Source organism: Rhinatrema bivittatum, chromosome 8 (genome assembly GCF_901001135.1).
Source record: "Rhinatrema bivittatum chromosome 8, aRhiBiv1.1, whole genome shotgun sequence".
NCBI lineage: Eukaryota > Metazoa > Chordata > Amphibia > Gymnophiona > Rhinatrematidae > Rhinatrema > Rhinatrema bivittatum.
Window position 1 is genome coordinate 80547271 of NC_042622.1, and position 24758 is coordinate 80572028.

The 24758-nt window shown below is 41.4% G+C and overlaps 1 protein-coding gene across 3 annotated transcripts in view; it reads left to right on the plus strand.

Moving 5' to 3' along the window:
* The first annotated feature begins 227 nt into the window (after positions 1-227).
* Positions 228-24758, plus strand: part of TBC1D13 (TBC1 domain family member 13) — a 115513-nt gene continuing 90982 nt past the window's right edge. The window contains exon 1 of one of the 3 annotated variants that reach the window (XM_029611809.1): positions 228-285. The gene's annotated coding sequence lies outside the window, so the exon portion shown is untranslated. Of the gene's footprint in view, positions 286-12750; positions 12994-24758 lie in introns of those variants that run through there. The other 2 variants (XM_029611811.1, XM_029611810.1) reach the window with 2 other exon arrangements.

Here is a 24758-nt window from a genome sequence, read left to right on the forward strand (position 1 = left end):
AGTTTTTTTACTTTCTCTGCGGGACTGTTTTTAAATGGCAGGCTTTGTAAAACATTTTTTGTAAAAAATATTTTTTGGCAGGGAGATTGGGCAGGTTTTGGTGACTAGTTTGATGAGATTTTTGGGTTTGTTTCAATTAATGGTGATTATAGGCTGATTGATTCATCTTTGTTATCTGTTTGTTATAAAAGGATAGCGGGGTTGTTCTGGTACCTTAGGAGTTTGTCGGTGAATTCGTTATTTCCGGTTTGGCGTAGGTACGTGGTAATGCTGGCGTCTGTTCAGGTACGTGTAGTGCTTTCCCTTACCTTAGAAAATGTTTTAATAGTTTCTTTTTGGTTGCAGTTGATGCTACCGGATGAAATATATATAAGATAAATTTGAATACACTTTGACCGTCAGTAATCTATGTTTATGAGACTTTTGAATTCGCGAATTCGGCAGTCAGCATTTGTTGACGTGGGAGAGGTAAGGGCTATAATAATTATAGGAAGTTTTGGATAATAATGGTGGTTTGGATTGGGTTAAAAATTTAAATTGTTTGGTTGTTTTAGTATAGATGTTTGAAAGTGAAGTATCGGCAACAATGAATCCCTGATGAAGCCCGTTTGGCGGGTGAAACAAAGATCTTTGTCGGAACAGTCGCGTGTACGGGGAATAGCCGAGTGGATGGTGTTAAGACCGTGTGTTTAAAAACAGCTTCAATGGACCAGTTAAAGGGGATCGTGTCCATGTTGTGGATGAAATTACAGCTAAATGCATCAAGAACATACTTTATCCAATGTATTGGAGATTGTGGTATAGATACATTTTTTAGTACCATCATGAGCAACAATTTACAGTGTACTTGCTAAGATTTAAGTAACAACAATTGTATATGATTTAAGGATTATAGTATCATATGTCCTATGCACTGTAATTAACCACTTGTGCTGGGTAAGTGATGTGGGTCCATTGCTGTTTTACGTCCTGTGTTTGGTCATATTTTAATGTTTGAATGGAATGGTGTGGTTGTAATTGAATGGATGTGCTAGTTAGTATTTATTTGTCTAAATAGGCATTTATGTGATATCTTTAAATACATTTTTTCACAATTGTATATTAATGTGATATGATTTGATGTGTAGTGTTCTCTAATAGTGTGGTCATTTACATCTATCTACAGGCATGTATATATTTAAATCTATATATTTTTATGTATTTAAATATATAAGTTCACTCATCCCTTTTTTTTTTTACCACTGGGACATTCCAGTGGCCTGGTTTGGCCTCTGTTGGAAACAAGATGCTGGGCTTGATGGGCCCTTGGTCTGACCCAGCATGGCAATTTCTTATGTTTTTAAGTGGAACAATTTAGAAAATTATCCACGCTCAACCTCCTTCAAATTGAATACAATTTTGTGTGGATGATTGTTAGTGACAATAGTGATCATAACATGATCAAATCTGAACTAATGACTGGAAGAAGGACAATATGTAAATCTACAGCTCTAACTCTAAGGGACGGATTTTCAAAGGGTTACGGGCGTAAATCTGGAGGATTTACGCGCATAACCGGTCTTACGTGCACCAGGCTTATTTTCAAATGGCCCGGCAACCCGCGTAAAGCCCCGGGACGCGTGTAAGTCCCAGGGCTTTACTAAAGGGGCGGTCCGGGGGCGGGGTCTTACAGCAAAGAAGAGATCTGACAAACACTTTACTCAGAAAAAGTTTTTATTATGAATTTTTTACTATACGGCCAACTTCATTTCAAATTCTCTTTTAGCCTGCCTTATCAATGTTTTACACTTAACTTGACAATGCTTATGCTTTTTCCTATTTTCTTCAGATGGATCCTTCTTCAAATTTTTAAAGGATTTTTTTTTGGATAAAATAGCCTCTTTCACCTCATCTTTTAACCATGCCTGTAATTGTTTTGCCTTTCTTTCACTTTTTTTAATGCGTGGAATACATTTGGACTGCGCTTCTAAGATTGTATTTTTAAACAGTATCCACGCCTGTTGTACACTTTTAACCTTTGCAGCTGCATCTTTCATTTTTTTTCTATTTTCCTCATTTTATCAAAGTTTCCCTTTTGAAAATTTAGGGGTAGATTTTTAATCCTGCGCGAGCGCGTCCATGTGCACGTGCTACCCGGCGCACGCACATGGACATGTGATTTTATAATATGCGCGTGCAGGCACTCGCATGTTATAAAATCGGGGGTCAGCATGTGCAAGGGGGTGCCATTTGCCGCTGTGCCGTGGATCGCAAGCCAGCAGCCGGCCGGCACGCACAACTTACTTCAGCTCCAGGGCTGAAGTAAGTTTTAGAACAAAAGCCAAACAGGAGGAAGTGACGTCACCCCTCATGCGAGCAGCTTAACTCTGCTGCTCCGTGAGCACTGCGGGCCAAATCGCTGCAACCGCGCGATTTTTTCGATTTTTTTCTCCCTCCAACGCGGGCGATTGGCAGCCGAAGGGATTCTGCCTTAAACGGAATGACGACCAAACGCAAAATCAGCGATCTCAAAAAGTTCTCCTACACCAGGGAAGCCGGCGAAAACAGCGGCGAAAATTCTAAAATGGCGGCGGAGCACACGCTCTCGGAGGGTGAAGAGGGGGCACCTGCACTGCTGACTCCAGAAATTACAGAACCATTCCGAGATGAAATCAGAGGTTGGTTTATAGAACTGAGGCAGGACATTAAAAATTATAAAGCTGAACTCACCACTTTAATTGCTGACATGAAAGAAGACCATGCAGAGCTAGGCAGAAGGGTGGATGAGGCTGAGCTCCGGCTAGATACTCAGGGGGAGGGCGGGACTCAGATGCAACTTTGCCATCAGAATTTGCAAGCGATCTGCCAGACTTTAGCAGAAAAAGTGGAAGATATGGAGAACCGGAGCCGGAGAAATAATCTTCGGATACGAGGGGTACCGGAAACGGAGGAGTATGGGGACTGCTTTGATGTGGTGAACAGAATAGCAGCTTTTCTCTGGGAAAGTGATGAAACCCTGAAGGACACCGCCATGCCTAATATTCTCCTGGATAGGGCGCATCGAGCGCTGGGACCGAAACTTGCCAATCGACCTAGAGACATAGTGGTTTGTTTCCACTCCTTTCCTTTAAAAGAGCAGCTTTTTACTATTTCCCGAAGCAAGCGCATGTGGCGTTGGGAGGATCAGGATATTGCTATCTTTGCTGATTTGTCCTCAGCCACTTTAAAAAAGCGTCAGGAATTTCGCTGTGTTACTATTAAACTACAGGAGGCTAACATCCGGTACCGCTGGCTTTATCCTGGAGGAGTGTCCTTTATGATTCAGGGTGCTACACACAGAGTCAAGACAGTTCTGGAGGCCAGCGCGATTCTGAAGGAGGCAGGTATCATTATTGCAGTCCTACCCGTGGCGAAAGGAGCTGGTTCTACTCTGACCCAAATTGCGACTACAATCAACTCACAGCCTCGCTGGCAGCGCGTGTCCAAGGGGCGAAGACGGCTACAGAGGAATTCTTCTTTGACCGATCCTACGGCGGACACTGTGGACTAACTGAGTGTGGTTGCAATGCCTGCTGGACCTTTGTTCTGCTCGTTTGCAGGGACATAGGCGGTTATTTTAAGTTTCATTCGCTGCCCGTCTAGGGGCCCTGAGGTCCTGCGGCAGACACTGTGGAATGCCTGAGTTTGGTTGCAATGCATGCTGGACCTTTGTTCTGCTCCTTGGTAGGACAATAGGCGGTTACTTTAAGTTCAATTCGCAGCCCGTATAGGTGCCATGAGGAGTGACGACGATTTCCTCCATGTTCATTTGGAGCACAGGGTTTGTGCTTCTGGGTTTGATGGAGGGGGGGGGGTGGGGGGTTGGGGTTCGGGGTAATGGCTGCTGATAATGAAGGTGATAAGGTTGATCTCTATAAGCAAATGGATCCTGGGTGGGGGTTCCCTGGAGGAAGGTGGCAGGGTAGGGGGGAGGCTGTCCTCTCATGATTACTCTGAACTTTTTTTCTCTTAACACTAAAGGGCTGAATAGCCCAGGCAAGCGTAAATTATTGTTTAAGGAATTAGACCGGATGAAGGCCGAGGTGGTTTTCATCCAGGAAACCCACCTCCGCAAACGATATCTGGGCCTTATGAAACATCCTAAATTCCCTCATCAATATTGGGCGGCTGCAACTCCCTCCTCAAGGTATTCGGGGGTGGGAATTTTACTACACAAAGATGTTCACTTTGAATTTAAGGATCTTATAACAGACCCATCCGGCCGCATGGTCTTGGTAAAGCTTTCATTGGGGGGAGAAATCTTCTCTTTAGTCTCTGTATATGGGCCTACTACCCAGAAGGCAGATTTTTTTAGATCCCTGAATCACACTTTGGCTTCTCAAGTAGAAGGAACTCTCATTATTGGTGGGGACTTTAATCTGACCCTGGACCCGGGCAAGGACACCTCTACCGGACACAGTGCGGACCCCAAGCTGGCTCGCGGGGCCCTTAAGGGTCTGATGGCCGAGATGGGCCTTTTGGATATTTGGCGCACTCGATTCCCAAAATCCAGAAACTATACGTTTTACTCAACCCCATATAATAGCTATTCCAGGATTGACATGTTCTTGGGTAGCAGAAGCCTCTTACCCCGGGTGACGAAAGTAGACATAGAGGCCATTGTGTGGTCAGATCATGCCCCCATTTGGTTTTCCTTACAACTTAAAGATTATGACCGAGGGGTACACTATTGGAAATTGAATGATTCTCTTCTCAACGATCCGGATTTTATTACACACATAGAACAAGAAATTCAAGATTATTTAGCATTTAATGATACTGGGGAGATGGGTGCTGGAACAATTTGGGAATGCCTAAAAGCAGTTTTACGAGGGAAATTTATAGCTAGAGCTTCTTATCTTAAACGGCAAAGAATAGCAGAACGGGAGAGATTATTGCGACGATTGCAGGCGGTAGAGAATACTCATAAAAGGGACCCAACGAGAAAGGATATTCTTGCGTCCCTTGAGGCTGTGCGCACGCGCATAGCGTCCCTAGATGCTGCTGCTATTGCGTTTCAGCTTGAACGGACTCAACAAAAATATTTTGAAGGCGGCAATAAAGCGGGGAAACTACTGGCTCGCAAATTAAAACGCCGACAGGAGCAGGCGACCATTGTTAAAATTAAAAGTCAAGCGGGTACCATGTTAACCACTGGTATGGAGATCAGGCAGCGCTTTCAGCAATTTTATTCCGAATTGTACTCTGCTGATGGTCAGATACCACAGAGTGCCATAGACGAATATCTGGAGAATACAGACCTGCTTACCTTAGAGCCTGCGCAGCGGTCTATCCTGGAAAAGGATATTTCCGAACTCGAGATTCAAAAGGTTATTCAAAACCTCAAACCTGGCAAATCACCTGGCCTGGATGGGTTTACGGGGCGGTTCTATAAGCAGTTTGCTCCACAACTTGCCCCTAACTTAGCTAAATTTTTCAAGTCCTTGAAGGACGGGCAGTCACTCTCAGCATCGGCGAATACGGCCGGTATAACGATCTTGACTAAACCTAGCAGGGATCCCGCGGTATGCGGGTCTTATCGACCGATATCTCTCATTAATATTGATTTAAAGATCCTTGCCAAGATATTAGCAAACCGGCTAAATGGGTTTTTGCCCCAGATAATTCATCCAGACCAGGCTGGCTTTATACCGGGCCGGCAGGCTAGTGATAATGTGCATAAGATATTGGATATGATCTGGTGGGTGAAACAACGTAGGATACCAGCCGTGGCTCTCTCGGTTGATGCCGAGAAAGCCTTTGATGTAGTTCATTGGCCCTATCTATTTACTTTATTACGCCGCTTGAATTTTGGGCCAAACTTTTTGCAGTGGTTACATCAACTTTACCAGAATCCCTTGGCGTGCGTAAAGGTTAATGGGGGGTATTCGCCCACCTTTCAGGTTCAGAGAGGCACACGACAGGGTTGCCCTCTGTCATCATTGTTATTCGCTATTTTTCTAGAACCTTTGGCCAATATCATTCGGCAGCACCCAGGAATTTCTGGGGTACAGGTGGGCGCTTTCTCCACGAAGATATCACTCTTCGCGGACGATATTCTGCTTTTGGTTACTGAACCGGAGCACTCACTTCCACTAGTTTCCCAAATTCTTCAGGCTTTTGGCAAGGTTTCTGGATTTCGAATTAATTGGGAAAAATCAGAAATTCTTAATGTAAATGTTCCCGCTGATATGGAGCAGTCTTTGAGGGGGAAATTTAGATTTCGATGGGCATCCACTAGCTTTAAATATTTAGGGGTCTATATCAGTGCTTCTCAGGATATGACCACGCTCAACTATGATAAATTATGGGCTCAGATCAATAAAGATTTGGAAGAGTGGAATCGATACAGGATTTCTTGGTTTGGGCGGATAGCAGCTGTGAAAATGATGATTTTGCCCAAATTTTTATATTTGTTTCAAACGCTTCCCTTAGCCATACCTAGGCGAAGCCTTACTATTTGGCAAAAACGCTTGTTATTCTACATTTGGGGGGGCCGCAGACCTAGAGTGGCCCGTAAGGTTCTTTACAGAAATAAATCACAGGGAGGCTTGGGTGTACCAAATTTAGAAAGATATTATACGGCAGCTAGATTTAAGACGCTGGTGGATTGGCATAGGAGCTTCCTACAGAAGCCCTGGATAACATTTAGTCAACAATTACTGGCTTCCGTACCGTTGTGTAGTCTGCTCTGGCAGCCTAAAAAGACTTGGGTTCTTCAGCCCCGAGATATTCTACCACCCTCCATGCTGCTCCCTTTACAGCTATGGGAAGATAAAAAATCTGGGTTGGTAGGACATCAGGAATTTCATCATAGCACATATTTGTATGCCAATACCCTATTTACTCCCGGTTTCGAAAGTCAGGCCTTTCAGGGATGGGCTAAGAAGGGAATTCAATATTGGGGGCAGCTCTGGGGCACACAGAATTTATTAAGCTTCCGGGAGTTACAACAAAAATTTGATTTAGCGGCCTCTGATGTATATTTATATCTCCAGCTACGTCATTTTGCTCAGTCTCACCACTTGCAGGGACATTTGGCGCAAGGGAAATCTGATTTTGAACGTTTGTGCTTAAATACTCAAACAACTAAATTACTTTCGAATATATATGCATTTCTGGGCAGGGAAACCTTCCAGAAACCCACTTACGTTAAAGCCTGGGAAGCCGACTTACATCGCACCTTTGAGCAGGGGGCATGGGAGACGCTCTTTTTACAGACGGGCAAAGGTTTAATTGCATCCCATATTGTTGAAAATGCTTGGAAGATGGTGTTGCGATGGTATTACTCTCCAGAGTGGTTACATCGCATGTACCCTTCATTTCCCCCACAATGTTGGAGGGGATGTTCGGCCATCGGTAGTTTTTTCCATATGTGGTGGGACTGTGCAGCATTGCACCCCTTGTGGTCTCAATTGGAAACTTGGTTGACCAAGATTTATCGGGTCCATATTTGCCTCCTGCCTCAACAAGCCTTGCTGGGGTTTCCCTTGTCCCTGGGGAAGGACCAACCCGATACTATGGCTCATTATATATTTTCGGCGACTAGAATAGAAATTGCCAGAAAATGGAAATCCCCGCTGGTCCCCACGCTAGGGGAGATTCAAAGCAAAGTGGAACAAATATACAGGCTTGCAGAAATTACGGCTCATCTCCGCCACACAGTGGGCGTTTTTAGGCGTGTTTGGCATAAATACTGTGAGTGGAAGAAGGGGCTGGGAAGTCTTGATAACGTTTAAATGCTGTTGTGGGTACTGTCCAGCGACTATGATATCTGCTGCTTCTTTAATTTCACCAATCACTCGGGAGGTTTAGCTTCATGTACCCTTTTCCTTGTTCTGGGACACCCTAGGATCTATTAGATGGCGGTTCAATATCACCTATATCTTATCACCTATATCTTATTAGTGGTAGGGGGGAGGGGGGGAGGGGAGGGATTTAGGTCCCTAGTTTGGTACTGAGTATTCCGGTGTTTAATACGGAGACCTTATACACAACACAGTACTGATATTTGATGTTTTCATAAGTTTTTATTGCTGTACACATATCGGTGTTAAATGCTGTTATTTACATACAATATGCTATGTCAACATCTTACACATTTTGTATTGATGCAAAATTGAGCAATAAAATATTTAAAACTAAAAAAAAAAAAAAAAAAAAAAAAAGCCAAACAAAGAAAAAGGTAGGGGGCAAAGGGTGGGGGTGGGGGGGTAGGGAAGTTCCCTCCGAGGCCGCGCCGATTTTGGAGTGGCCTGGAAGGGAATGGGGGAAGGCAGCTCTGCGCACACAAGGTGCACAATTGTGCACCCCCTTGCACATGCTGACCCCCGATTTTATAACATGCGAGCGCCTGCACGCGCATATTATAAAATCACATGTCCATGTGCATGTGCCGGGTACCATGTGTACATGGACGCGCTCGCGCAGGATTAAAAATCTACCCCTAAATTTTCAAAAGGGAAACTTTGATAAAATGAGGAAAATAGAAAAAAAATGAAAGATGCAGCTGCAAAGGTTAAAAGTGTTCAACAGGCGTGGATACTGTTTAAAAATACAATCTTAGAAGCGCAGTCCAAATGTATTCCACGCATTAAAAAAAGTGGAAGAAAGGCAAAACTATTACAGGCATGGTTAAAAGATGAGGTGAAAGAGGCTATTTTATCCAAAAAAAAATCCTTTAAAAATTTGAAGAAGGATCCATCTGAAGAAAATAGGAAAAAGCATAAGCATTGTCAAGTTAAGTGTAAAACATTGATAAGGCAGGCTAAAAGAGAATTTGAAATGAAGTTGGCCATATAGTAAAAAATTCATAATAAAAACTTTTTCTGAGTAAAGTGTTTGTCAGATCTCTTCTTTGCTGTAAGATATTCGATATGTAAAAGCTTATGGAATTGTTTCCATGATCCTGTCAATGATGGCTGCGGAAGGGTCCATTGGTTTAAGATGGCTGTCTTTGCTATTTTCACAATCTTATCTAAGAACTGAAGCTAGGTCTAGCTGATACTTAATGTAACATCATTAATTATTCCAAAGAGATATATATTAGGTTGCAGAGGAATGTACATTTTCCAAAGCTTTTGTACCATGTGCTGCAGGTAACTCCAGAACTGCTGCAGCACCGGACACGGCCAGAAACAATGGAAAAAATCTGGAGTTGGATGAGAGCATCTCAGACAGAACTTCTCAGACACTGCTCCCATATAATAGGCTCTTTGTTGTGCATAATATGCTTGATGAAGAAATTTGAATTGTTTATCTCTTATAATTACGTTCTCCACTGTACTAGGTATTCGCTGAAAACAATAAAGCATGTCCGAAAGTGATAAAGGTGTAGGCAACTGTTTGTTCCATTTTGCTATCAATGATGTTAACTCCCAGAGGGGATGAATATCTAGTATGGCTTTATAAAATCCAGCAAATCAAAAAATAAAAGGAACCCGTATCACACTGTTAAACCATCCCAATCAATTATTTTGATGAAATTTTAAGCCACATCAGCAAGTCTTAACAACATGTTCTGTGCAAAGAGAGCCATTGGGTCTTTTAATCATTTGCGGCAGAGTCCTTATGTCCAGCAAGAGCTTGAAATGTCAATTGTAGTCTATCCCCATTTTAACAGTTATAACTCCAAACCCAACAGCAGCCGGTGTTTCGCTACCAAGCACGTAGCTTCTTCAGGGGTGAGTATAACCGGTAGAACGCAAATGCTGTGAATGTGATAGAAATGAAAATTAATGCTGTGAATTATTAGAAAGTTTCACTTAGCTGATTGTAGATGGAAAAGTAACCTTTCAATCCGGATGCTGAGTCTCGAAATAAAGCTGCACAAGAAGCGGGACATAGACCGAATGAAACCAGTTTCTGAATTTAAATAGCCCGCGGTGAAACCAGCGTAATGACGTCATGACTAAACCAAGATCATGACGTCGGGGAAACCCTTGATCAGCCAGACAACCCCTGTTAGGGGCCTGACATTTTGTGGATTATTTTGTGGATTGTTTTGTCGATTATTACAACCTCCAGTGCTAAGTGTCTACGCAAAGTTTGGAACCTAACATAAGCTTGCCACCCTTTTTATGGGCCAGCAAATTACGTGATCAATTTTACAAAATAAATTTAAGGCCTACTTTGACTCCTCATTGCTTCTTTTGTATACTTCGATTCAGGCCATAACTGGATCAGTAGCCATGGCCCATGATGTACATCTTGGATTTTCACAGTGGAGTGCCTCAGGGATCTGTACTTGGACCGGTGCTTTTTTTGTATATTTATAAATGATCTGGAAAAGGGTACAACGAGTGAGGTGATCAAATTTGTGGATGACACAAAATCTCAAGCGAACTGTGAAGAATTGCAGGAGGACCTTGCAAGACTGGAAGAATGGGCTTCCAAATGGCAGATTAAATTTAAAGGGGACAAGTGTAAAGTGATGCATATAGGGAAAAATAATCCTTGCTGTAGTTACATAATGTTAGGGTCTATCTTAGGAGTTACCACCCAGGAAAGAGATCTAGGTGTCATAGTGGAGAATACATTGAAATCATCGGCCCAGTGTGCTGTGGCGATCAAAAAAGCAAACAGAATGTTAGGAATTATTAGGAAGGGAATGGAAAAGAAAACGGAAGATATAATGCCTCTGTATTGTTCCATGGTGAGACTGCACCTTGCATACTGTGTGCAATTCTGGTCACCACATCTCAAAAAGGATATAGCTGCACGGGAGAAAGTGCAGAGAAGGGCGACCAAAATGATAAGGGCATGGAAAGGCTAAAGAAGTTAGGGCTGTTCAGTTTGGAGAAGAGACAACTGAGGGGGGATATGATAGAAGTCTACAAAATCATGAAAGGACTTGAACAAGTTAATGTAAATTGGTTATTTACTTTCTCAGATAATAGAAGGACCAGGGGACACTCCATGAAGTTAGCAAGTAGCTCATTTAAAGCAATTGAAGAAAATTCCTTTTCACTCAGGGCATAGTTAAGCTCTGGAATTCATTGCCAGAGGATGTGATTACAGCAGTTAGTGTAACTGGGTTTAAAAAAGGTTTGGATAAGTTCTAGAAGAAAAGTCCATAAACTGCTATTACGGTAATTAATAAGCAATAGTAGCTTGTGATTTATCTAATGTTTGGGTACTTGCCAGGTACTTGTGACTTGGACTGGCCACTGGGCTTATTGGACCCTTGGTCTGGCCCAGTATGGCATATCTTATGTTCTTATTTTCTTAGGCTTTGCAGCCCACTGGAAGCAAAGATATAGTTACATAAAGACATGATGTCACCTTTTTATGCAAATTTTCTCCATATTTCGGGAGCAAATATCTCTATTGTGTAGTTTTTAATTTTTTTCTTTCAAATGTCTTTGAAAGAGCACCTTTTTTGCTTCAAAAGTCACCCTGTTTCATCTTGGACCCAGCCTTACTTTGGTCAGAATTACAGTCCCAAAGACAAGCATCATTTACATGTGTGAATGCACTATGTTAAAAAGAGCCATCTTTGGCAGCCAACTGTGAAACATGAAAATGAGTTAGAGATGTGAAATTTTACAGTGCAGCTCAGTTTACAGTGCTTACTACACTTTTAGCTTTTGACATATATTTGGTTAGACATATTTTCATAAATTAATCATCAAAGTCAGTGCAAAACTGATTAGTTACCGTGCATTGGTCAGTAGTTGCTGATTAGTTACCGTGCATTGGTCAGTTGCTGTGGTGCAGTGGACAGACCAATGACTGATTAGGTACCGTGCATTGGTCAGTTGCTGATTAGTTACCGTGCATTGGTCAGTAGTGGCTGAGCCACTAACAATTCAGCAATACTGACAACCCCATCACCTAGGGCCCACTCCAGACAGCCAGTCAAGGTTCCAGCCACAGGTTTCCAAGCTTTTACTTAAGCAAATTATTTAGCTGGCCCAAAACTATGGAACAGCTTACCTGCTGAGTTAAGACTCCAGAAAAACCTGAAAGTGTTTAAAAAGTCATTGAAAACATGGCTTTTTAATCAAGCATATGGAACAGACAATAGCCAGTAACTTTTTCTTCTTTTGTTTGTTATTTGTTTGAATTTCGATTTTTACTATTTTATATTGTTTGAGTTTAGTTTTAAGAATTTTAAATTTTTAGAATTTTTTTTTTACTTTAATTTTAATATGGGTAATGATAGCTTTTAACTTTGTTTATATGGTAATTATAATTTATACTTGTGTTTATGTAAATGTCATTGATTTTATTGAACATGTAAACCATTGTGAAGGCTAACCACCATACATCGGTATATAAAATTGATTAAATAAATAAATAAATAAAATAAATAAATAAGAAGAGGCAAGACACTACATATGAGAATTACTTAAACTGCAGATTTCACAAAAATTCACTTAGTCTTTTTTCTTGCCTTGCACATGCTTTCGAGTGTCCCATGAATATGTGACAAATTGGCTTGTGAATAAATGTACTGCTTGCCTGATGAAGTTGTAGCAATAATGTGCTCTTCTGAAACCCAACAGGTGTCTGTATGGGGCGGCTAGTAAAATGACCTGGCAGGACCTTGGAGGTAGAAGAAACTGACCAAGACATCAGGTTTCTCAATTGAGATTTTGCATATATGGCCAATCCACCAGGAATTATCACAGATGCAAGCTAAATACTGACCAGGTTGGAAGCTGGATACTTGAAGGGCAAGAAAATATTCAAGTTCGTGTTCTAAAACACTAGCAATGAATGAGGTGATGTACATCTGAGATTGCTGAGGAGGAAGGAAAGACTCTGGAGAAAAAAACCCTTAGACCATTCTTTGGGGGCATACAGGGCTCTTCTTACCAAATACCAAACTTTGATCAACAACACAAAGCGAGAATTTTACACCAAAAAAATTCAACGTTATATTTAATCCTAGAGTGCTGTTTTCTTTAGTGCAAAATTTGACTAATACAAGTTTCTTGAACAAATGGATGGATTGTAGCATTTCAAAAAGTAAGTGTAATGAATTTGCAAACTTTTTCAAAGAAAAAATCTAGAACTTGGTTAAAAATCTCCTCTCCTATACAGATCAAAAGATTACATTATTTCCAAATGATAGTTGCTCCTGGTTAACCTTTGATACTGTGTCCTCTTTAAAAGTTAAGTCTGTTTAAAAATAAATTAATCCTGCAACACACCCTAGTGACTCATTACCTATAAAGGTACTAAAGAGTATAGCCAAGCTAGTTTCTGTCCCTATCTCTATTATTGTCAACGAATCCTTGTCTGAAGCAAAGGTCTCTTTTCTGTTAAAATGTGCTGCAATTAGACCTGTCGTAAAAAACAAATGTTCTGACCTGACAAACTTAAATAATTACAGACCCATCTCAAACCTGCCTTTTATTGCTAAGGTTATACTGAAAAAAATAGTTCAGACAGAGCTAGCAGATTTTCTTGAAGAAAACAACATACTCTATCCTACCCAATTCTGTTTTAGGAAATATTTTAATACTGAATCACTCTTATTAGCTTTCACAGACACTATTTTAAGAGGTTTTGATAATGGACAGTCTTACCTCCTGATCTATTTAGATTTATCAGCTGCTTTTAATACGGTTGACCATGATATTATGATTCAAAGACTATCTGAAATTGGATTATGTGATAAGTCCACTGAATGGTTTACTGAATACATTAAGAATCATTTGTTTCAGGTTTTTGTTGGTAATACTGCATCTGTAGAAATAAATTAATCTGGTGTCTGGGGTGCCTCAGGGCTCATCGTTATCTGCCATGCTGTTTAATGTTTACATGTTGTTGCGCTCCTGCTCGCGGGCCCAGCCGCAAGCAGGCGCTTACCTCGCAGCCCAGAGGCCGCTGCAGTCCTCGGACTTCCTGAGTAGCAGGAGACACTGCCGACGTTCCTTTGCGGCCTGGAGGCCACCTGTGTTCTTCTCCTGCATGGCAGGCCTGCCACCATGCTTCTATGCGGCCCGGAGGCCGCCGACATGCCTTGCCTCCTCCGTAGGAGGGGCCCTCCTTGCTGACCTCTCCGCGTCCAGAATGCCATCGCTCCAGCGTCGGGCCTGGTCGCAGCCTGCTCCAGCATCTCCTCCTCTTCAGCAGCAGCATGGCCACTGTCCAGGGTCCTGCAGTCCTCCTCTTCCTGCCTCTCTGCAAGCTTTAAAGGGCCAGTAGAGCGTGGTTCCTCTGGCCCCACCTGAACTCCTCCCAGGGCGTCTCCTCATCTTCACCTCCTGCCTGGCATCTTCATTCCTGATCTTCTCCTGATGTCTGAGTCCTGATGTCCTGACCCTGACATTCCAGGTCCTGAGCAACCCATGCCTCCAGGCTGTGTAGGGTGCCTGAGGGACCTTGCTCACCACGTCTTCTCATAAGAACATAAGAACATAAGAAAATGCCATACTGGGTCAGACCAAGGGTCCATCAAGCCCAGCATCCTGTTTCCAACAGTGGCCAATCCAGGCCATAAGAACCTGGCAAGTATCCAAAAACTAAGTCTATTCCATGTTACCATTGCTAATGGCAGTGGCTATTCTCTAAATGAACTTAATAGCACGTAATGGACTTCTCCTCCAAGAACTTACCCAATCCTTTTTTAAACACAGCTATACTAACTGCACTAACCACATCCTCTGGCAACAAATTCCAGAGTTTAATTGTGCGTTGAGTAAAATAGAACTTTCTCCGATTAGTTTTAAATGTGCCCCATGCTAACTTCATGGAGTGCCCCCTAGTCTTTCTATTATCCGAAAGAGTAAATAACCGATTCACATCTACCCATTCTAGACATCTCATAATTTTAAACATCTCTATAATATCCCCCCTCAGCCGTCTCTTCTCCAAGCTGAAAAGTCCTAACCTCTTTAGTCTTTCCTCATAGGGGAGCTGTTCCATTCCCCTTATCATTTTGATAGCGCTTCTCTGTACCTTCTCCATCGCAATTACATCTTTTTTGAGATGCGGCGCCAGAATTGTACACAGTATTCAAGGTGCGGTCTCACCATGGAGCGATACTGAGACATTATGACATTTTCCGTTTTATTCACCATTCCCTTTCTAATAATTCCCAACATTCTGTTTGCTTTTTTGACTGCCGCAGCACACTGAACCGACGATTTCAATGTGTTATCCACTATGATGCCTAGATCTCTTTCTTGGGTTGTAGCACCTAATATGGAGCCCAACATTGTGTAATTATAGCATGGGTTATTTTTCCTTATATGCATCATCTTGCACTTATCCACATTAAATTTCATCTGCCATTTGGATGCCCAATTTTCCAGTCTCACAAGGTCTTCCTGCAATTTATCACAATCTGCTTGTGATTTAACTACTCTGAACAATTTTGTGTCATCTGCAAATTTGATTATCTCACTCGTCGTATTTCTTTCCAGATCATTTCTAAATATATTGAAAAGTAAGGGTCCCAATACAGATCCCTGAGACACTCCACTGTCCACTCCCTTCCACTGAGAAAATTGTCCATTTAATCCTACTCTCTGTTTCCTGTCTTTTAGCCAATTTGCAATCCACGAAAGGACATCGCCACCTATCCCATGACTCTTTACTTTTCCTAGAAGCCTCTCATGAGGAACTTTGTCAAACACCTTCTGAAAATCCAAGTATACTACATCTACCGGTTCACCTTTATCCACATGTTTATTAACTCCTTCAAAAATGTGAAGCAGATTTGTGAGGCAAGACTTGCCTTGGGTAAAGCCATGCTGACTTTGTTCCATTAAACCATGTCTTTCTATATGTTCTGTGATTTTGATGTTTAGAACACTTTCTACTATTTTTCCTGGCACTGAAGTCAGGCTAACCGGTCTGTAGTTTCCCGGATCGCCCCTGGAGCCCTTTTTAAATATTGGGGTTACATTTGCTATCCTCCAGTCTTCAGGTACAATGGATGATTTTAATGATAGGTTACAAATTTTTACTAATAGGTCTGAAATTTCATTTTTTAGTTCCTTCAGAACTCTGGGGTATATACCATCCGGTCCAGGTGATTTACTACTCTTCAGTTTGTCAATCAGGCCTACCACATCTTCTAGGTTCACCGTGATTTGATTCAGTCCATCTGAGTCATTACCCATGAAAACCTTCTCTATTACGGGTACCTCCCCAACATCCTCTTCAGTAAACACCGAAGCAAAGAAATCCATTTAATCTTTCCACGATGGCCTAATCTTCTCTAAGTGCCCCTTTAACCCCTCGATCATCTAACGGTCCAACTGACTCCCTCACAGGCTTTCTGCTTCGGATATATTTAAATAAGTTTTTACTGTGAGTTTTTGCATCTACAGCCAACTTCTTTTCAAATTCTTTCTTAGCCTGTCTTATCAATGTCTTACATTTAACTTGCCAACATTTATGCTTTATCCTATTTTCTTCTGTTGGTTCCTTCTTCCAATTTTTGAATGAAGATCTTTTGGCTAAAATAGCTTCTTTCACCTCCCCTTTTAACCATGCATGCTGGTAATCGTTTTGCCTTCTTTCCACCTTTCTTAATGTGTGGAATACATCTAGACTGTGCTTCTAGAATGGTATTTTTTAACAATGACCAGGCCTCTTGGACATTTTTTACATTTGTAGCTGCTCCTTTCAGTTTTTTTCTAACAATTTTTCTCATTTTATCAAAGTTTCCCTTTTGAAAGTTTAACACGAGAGCCTTGGATTTGCACACTGTTCCTCTTCCAGTCCTTAAATCAAATTTGATCATATTATGATCACTATTGCCAAGCGACCCCACCACCGTTACCTCTCTCACCAAGTCCTGTGCTCCACTGAGAATTAGATCTAAAATTGCTCCCTCTCTCATCGGTTCCTGAACCAATTGCTCCATAAAGGTATCATTTATTCCATCCAGGAACGTTATCTATCTAGTGTGTCCCGCTGATACATTTACCCAGTCAATATTGGGGTAATTGAAGACTCACAGAGTACAGATAGTGCAGGTGAATGTTCAATCCTGACAAAATATTCCAAAAGTCAGCTTAATGGCGTCCCCCGACACAGGACCGTGTCGGGGGACGCCATTAAGCTGATGCCTGCATAAATTTGTGGAGTTGCCATATTGAAAGAATAAAACACTTTTTGCTTTATATGACTTTTGGAATATTTTGTCAGGATTGAACATTCACCTGCACTATCTGTACTCTGTGATATCGCTTAAGGTGCAGTACTTGCTCATTGTGGTTTCTTGGTAATTGAAGACTCCCATTATTACCGCACTACCAATTTGGTTAGCTTCCCTAATTTCTCTTACCATTTCACTGTCCATCTCACTATCTTGACCAGGTGGACGGTAGTATACCCCTATCACTATAGTCTTCCCCGACACACAAGGGATTTCTACCCATAAAGATTCAATTTTGTATTTATTTATTTATTTATTGTTTTTGTTATACCGAGTTTCATGACAGGCATCACATCAACCCGGTTTACAATTAACAAAGTGTGTAAAACATAACATAACGTAAAACAATGTTCTCAAAAAGAACCTTGAACTTTAAATATCGTGAATCAGATAAAGGAATTGAGAAAGTTACAATAAATCAGGGAAATCAACTTGGAACTGGAAAAAGGGGAGAGATTGCACAGAGCAATATTTACATTTCAGTCTATTAATGTAATAGATTAGCATAGTGAGTAAATAAGAATATGTGAGAAACTGTGGCAATACCTCACTATGGAACGGAACATAAATAACCAAATGCATAAATACGACAGTGGTATGATAAAAGTTCAGCAGGTATTGAAGATTGTCAGTTTAAGGTTGGTTGAATTGTATTTGGTCCAGTTATTGGATAAGAGTTTGTGCTATTTAGTCTCATGCAGGATGTTTATCCTGTTGGACTCTATGCCATCCCGGACATAAAGCGCCACACCTCCTCCCGGGTGCTCCTCTCTGTCATTGCGATATAATTTGTACCCCAGTATAGCACTGTCCCATTGGTTATCCTCTCTGAGATGCCAATTAGGTCTGTCATCATTCACTGCTATACATTCTAATTCTCCCATCTTACTTCTTAGACTTCTGGCATTAGCATACAGACATTTCAAAGTTTGTTTTTTGTTTGTATTTTCATTCTGCTTTTTAATTGATAGGGATAAGGTAGAATTTTTTAGCTCAGGTGAGTTTTTAGTTACAGGCACTTGGACTATTTTTCTAATTATTGGAACCTCACTGTCGGGATGCCCTAAGTCTAATGCATCATTAGTATCCTTTGAAGATACCTCTCTCCGAACCATGCGCTGCTGAGCGACTGTCAGCTTTCCCCTTTGTTCTAGTTTAAAAGCTGCTCTATCTCCTTTTTAAAGGTTAGCGCCAGCAGTCTGGTTCCACCCTGGTTAAGGTGGAGCCCATCCCTTCGGAAGAAACTCCCCCTTCCCCAAAAGGTTCCCCAGTTCCTAACAAAACTGAATCCCTCTTCCTTGCACCATCGTCTCATTCATGCATTGAGACTCCAGAGCTCTGCCTGCCTCTGGTGACCTGCGCATGGAACAGGGAGCATGTCAGAGAATGCTACCCTGGAGGTTCTGGATTTAAGCTTTCTACCTACGAGCCTAAATTTGGCTTCTAGAACCTCCCTTCCACATTTTCCTATGTCGTTGGTGCCCACATGTACCACGACAGCCAGCTCCTCCCCAGCACTGTCTAAAATCCTATCTAGGTGACGCGTGAGGTCCGCCACCTTCGCACCAGGTAGGCATGTTACCAGGCGATCCTCATGCCTACCAGCCACCCAGCTATCTACATTCCTAATAATCGAATCACCAACTATGACGGCCGACCTAACCCTTCCCTCCTGGGCAGTAGGCCTTGGGGAGATATCCTCAGTGCGAAAGGACAATGCATCACCTGGAGAGCAGGTCCTTGCTACAGGATCCTTTCCTGCTGCACCTGGTTGGTGCTCTCCCATCATGAGACCCTCTTCCTCCAAGGCAGCACCAGGGCTGCCAGTCTGAAGTTGGGACTTGACTACTATGTCCCTGAAGGTCTCATCTATATACCTCTCTGTCTGCCTCAGCTCCTCCAAGTCTGCCACTCTAGCCTCCAGAGATCGGACTCGTTCTCTGAGAGCCAGGAGCTCTTTGCATCGCATGCACATGTACAACTTCTCACCGGTGGGTAAAAAATCATACATGTGACACTCTGTGCAAAAGACTGGGAAGCCCCCCTCTTGCTGCTGGACTGCTGCCTTCATCTCAATTTTGATCAGTTCCTAGTTAAGTTTTAGGTTGCTATGGGAGTAGGAATGTGTCTAACGTCCTTTAAATGTATTAGTGAATTCACTATGTGTCTGGTAGTGGCCTACCGGGGTCTGATCGAATTCTCAATAAAGTTTTTGTTAATGTTTTTTGGGTTTTTTTGGTGAAAGTGGCACCTGCCTATAAATTAAGGGATGAGCTGGGGGTGGGAGGGTTGGGAAATACATACAATCTAACTTCAGTTAGTCAGCCAGAGTGACTCACTGCTCTCTTGATTAACAAATGTTGGTCCCTATTCAAACCCAATCACACTACCTCAACACCTTTCCAAGGTGAGTAACTGAGCTGAACTATTCAACTTTTTTACTTAGGTATACACTGCTCCTAGCTTATTTCTAGCTTCTGGCTACTTTTTGGGGTTGTTTTTTTTTGTGGGGTTTTTTTTTTTCAATACAAACACTCAGTTTGTATTAAATACAAACACTCAGTTCTGCAGACTTTTTAAAAATAAATACACTACCTACTGCTTACTAGCTACCTTATTGACTGACTATTTAAAAATACAAACAGTCTAACTTGTTTATTCACTGCCTTTCTGACTATTAAAAGCACAAACACACTAAATAATATTCCCAAATAGTTAACTTTGCCCCAATACTTTTAAAAAAGACAATGTCCCAAGCAAAAACTTACTGATTCCTTTCAGCCACCAGCAAGGTGATCCTCTCCTCTCAGTGGAGAAAATATATGTAAAGATCAAAAGATGTTCCTCTTAAATATGGTGGAAGATGCCTCGTGCGGGGGAGCCTTGATTCTTCAAGTGATCATTGCAGCACGATGTGAAGTGGCATACCACTGGAAGTCTCCTGAAGCACCTTCCCTTCTAAAAGTCACTCAGAGGTTGGCTCGTACTTACTATCTAAATAGGCTCAAAGCCCTCAAACGGAAACAAATGGCTAAATTTAACAGGGTGTGGAAGCCTTATCAGTCTTGGTGTCAAAACACTGTGTGCAGCTAAAGATACCTGTGAGAAAAAAATGCCTCTAAATCCCCCATACCGGGGAAGATAAGGGGGTGGGGTTAGTCTGGGGATGTCAGGAGGGGAGTCCAAGGGTAAAGTACAAGACAGATCAATTAAGGGTATTACCAACTGGAGGTATATTACACTGTATGATTATGTATGAACCACAATACTTCTACTTGATGTTTACATTTCCTTTATTATATTATTTATTTTATTTATTTTTAATTTTTATATACCGAAGTTCTTGTAGGGACTACAAATCAATCCGGTTTACATAAAACGAAGAACTGCTCAACAGAGAGCGGAGCTTTACATGGAACCGAGGAACATATGGAACAGTATAACTGATTGACAATTTAACATAGTGCTAAATAAAGTAATAATAGTTTAACTGGAAATAAATAAAGCAATATAATATTTTATAAAGACAGTTTAACTGTTTAACGTATCAATAAATATAAATATAAGCAATGCCAAATATATATATAAAATATAGTAAATTTTTGAGCTTAACGGTAATTGTCCAGTAGCAGATTCTAAAATTAGTACTTGATGCCGTGTTCATAATTAGGGTAATTAGGATACTTAGGAATTGTGAAGTCTGTTCGTCACCGTAAAATTAATCGTCTGGGAATGCTTGTTGGAAGAGAAATGTCTTCAATCTTTTTTTGAATTCTTGATGACTGGGTTCTAGTCTAAGATCTGGGGGAAGCATATTCCACTGGTGAGGGCCTGCTGAAGATAGCGCTCGTTTGCTCAATGATGATTTAATTTGTGGAGCCTGCAATGTTCCTCTGTATGCGCTTCTGATTGGTCTGGAGGAGGTGTGTGGTTGTAGTTGAGAGCTTAATGAGATGGGAGCTAGTTTATTTGTCGCTTTGTGGATGATAGTGAGTACCTTATAGAGTATCCTTTGTTTAATGGGGAGCCAATGTAAGTTCCGAAGGATTGGGGTGATATGATCTTTTTTGTTGGTGCTAGTTAGAATTCTAGCCGCTGAATTTTGAACCATCTGTAATGGTTTGATAGTGTTGGCGGGTATACCTAGTAGCAAGGAGTTGCAATAGTCGAGTTTAGAAAGAATGATGGATTGTAGTACTAGCCTGAAGTCGGAGAAGTGAAGGAGGGGTTTAAGTTTTTTGAGGACTTGCAGTTTGTAAAAGCAGTCCTTTGTGGTATTGTTTACGAACTTTTTTAGGTTTAGATGATTATCAAGCCATGCTCCAAGGTCTCTGACGTCAGATGAGAATGAGTTGTTTGTGTTTAGTAGAGAAAGGCTGGAAGAGATTGTGCGTGGATCCTGGGAGACAATGAGCATTTCAGTTTTATTAGCATTCAATACTAAGTTGAGGCTTGAGAGTAGGTTTTTGATGGGCTGTAGGCATTCGTTCCAGTACGTGATGGTTTTTTGAAGGGATTCTGTAATCGGAAGGAGGATTTGTATGTCGTCTGCGTAGAGGTAATGGGTGAGCTTAAGGTTTGAGAGTAGATGGCAGAGAGGGAGGAGGTAGATATTGAATAGGGTAGGTGAGAGTGATGATCCTTGTGGGACTCCTTGCTCTGTTAAGATTGGATGCGATTCTTTGTTGTTTATTCTCACTTTGTAGAATCTGTTGCTTAAGAAGGATTGGAACCATCTAAGGGCTGTGCCTTTGATCCCTATGTTGGCTAGTTGGTCTATTAGAGTGGAGTGTTTTACCGTGTCAAATGCAGCGGAAAGATCCAGAAGAATAAGCAGGTAAGATTGTTTATTCTCCAGATTAACGAGGATTGTGTCAGTGAGAGATAGTAAGAGAGATTCGGTGTTTAAGCGTTTTCGGAATCCATATTGGGCTGGGGATAGAATGTTATGATCTTCCAAATAATCTGATAGTTGCTTGTTGACAATTTTTTCCATCAGTTTAGCGATAAGTGGTAAGTTTGCTATGGGTCTAAAATTGGCAGGGTCTGAAGGGCAGGCGTTTGGTTTCTTTAGTAATGGTTTCAGTATTGCCAATTTTAACTGGTTAGGAACTAAACCTTGAGAAAGGGATGCGTTGATAATTTCTGCAATTGGTTTTGAGATGGTGTTTGGTATGGCGATGAGGAGATTTGTTGGTATTGGGTCTGATGGGTGGGAGGAAGGTTTGAATTTTTTGAGTGTGTTTTCAATCTCCAGTGAAGAAGTGAGCTCGAAAGAATCCAGGCTTGTGGTTTGTTGTGGCAGGGATGTGAGGTGGTGTGTTAGGGTAAGGCTGTTGTAAGTGATGGTTTGAGTAAGGTTGGTGATTTTTGTTTTGAAGTAGTTGGCTAGTTCGTTTGCTTTGTTGAGAGCTTGGTGGTCTGGGATAGTAGGAGGAGATGGTTTGGTTAAAGAGGAGACGTAAGTGAATAGAGCTTTTGAGTCGAATATAAAGTGGTGTATTTTTTCTCTGTAGAATTCTTTCTTAGTTCTAAGGATTGTGTTCCTGAAGTTGTTGAGGAGGGATTTGTAGATGGCATGTGTTGAGGTGGTTGGGTTTTTTCTCCAGCTTTGTTCTTTTTTTCTAAGTGATTGTTTAAGGGATTTAAGTTCGGGTGTAAACCAAGGTTTCCTATTGTCTAGTGTAGGTTGTATGGTTTTGGTTGTAGTTGGGCAGATTTGATCTGCAATTTTATTGTTAATATTGATCCAAGAGGTAGTTGCAGTATTGCAGCCTGATTGTGACATTTTCATGTATTACCTATTGTGTGAAGTTACAGGCCTCTATGCAGAGGCTACAGATGTTGTATTTTTATTTTCGGTTTGTGGTTTGTATTATAATTGATTGATGTTTGAATAAAACACAAATTAAAAAGAAAAAGAAATTAAACAATGGGTTTGTTTAGAACAAGCATTAGTGGATATCATGCCGCTGAAGGAACTTCCGTGGCAACCCAAGCAGACATGGAGGCCAGTAAAATTCATGCCGCTTGCATTGGAGAATACACTCAAGGTTTGGACTCAATGGAAGTCTAAATTGGTGGGTCTTTTTAAATATTTCCATCTTACTTACCTGTTTCATATCACCACTTTTCCAGCGGGAATGGAATCTCAAGCCTTCTTGCTGTGGGTTGACCATGACATTGAGTGTGTTGGTCAGCTCTTGAAGGAGGGAGTTGTGATGTCCTTTGCCGACTCTGGGTAAATACCAACACTGTGCAATTAATTTTTTAGGTTACACGCAAGTCCGACACTTCTTAAAAACACTATTAGACACTAAAACACTTCGTTTAACCAAGTCTTTGTTTGAAACTTATTGTGAATATGCTGATAAAATGAGGGGTATCATATTCAAAATGTATGCTTTACTCAATGTACATTCGCCATACACTTTTCCACATATCTCAGCGTGGACTAAAGATTTAGGGGAGGTACTGAGTGAAGATGACTGTGATATAGTGTTTTATAAGACAGTGAAATGTTCTATCTCTGTGGCTATTCAGGAGCATTGCTATAACATATTATATAGATGGCATTTGACCCCGGTCAGAATTCATGCCATGTTTCCCAATACAACAGATAAGTGCTGGAGGAATTGTGAGCAGTCAGGCACGTATGTGCACATTTGGTGGGCTTGCCCTAAGGTGGTACCCTTTTGGGAGAAAATCAGAGGCTGGTTAGCTGACTTAGTGGAAGGAGGTGAGCCCTTAGCACCTAAACATGTTCTGTTAAATGTACCTGTAGAAGGGCTTAATAAAGCACAACAAGCCTTTAGTTTGCAGGTATATATTGCCGCCAGATGCGAATTGACAAAGGCATGGAAGCAGCTTGACCCTCTGTCCCTCTCGGCTGTGATCCATAGGCTTCACTTTCTTTATCAAATGGCATATCTCACTGCTGTGAAACATGCTAGACTTGCGGCTTTTCAAGCGGTATGGGAACCAATGGGTGAGTGGCTAAAAGGTTAAAGCTCAGTAGGATGAACAGAGTTCTGTTTCATTTTGTTTTATTTTATTTTATGGTATTTTCACAGAAACTCAGCTCATAGGTTGTGGTACCATTCATTATAGTTTATTACATTTCATTCTATTGTACCTCATTTACATGGGTACACTTGGAACGAATGGAGAGTTGGGGAGGGAGGGGGGCTGGGATTTATGGTGTCATTTGAACATGTTATATACAAAATGTTTGACCAATAATGTACATTACGAATTGTGCGTTTCCAGCAGCCTTGAAATTTTTCTTTTCTATGGTCAATAAAAGTTTATAAATTAAAAAAAAAAGATATAGTTGTGATGGAGAAGGTACAAAGAAGGGCGACCAAAATGATAAAAGGGATGGAACAGCTCCCCTATGAGGAAAGAATAAAGAGGTTAGGACTGTTCAGCTTGGAGAAGAGAAGGCTGAGGGGGGATATGATAGAGGTCTTTAAAATCATGAGAGGTCTAGTACGGGTAAATGTGAATCGGTTATTTACTCTTTCAGATAATAGAAGGACTATGGGGTACTCCATGAAGTTAGCATGTGGCACATTTAAAACTAATCGGAGAAAGTTATTTTTCCCTCATCGCA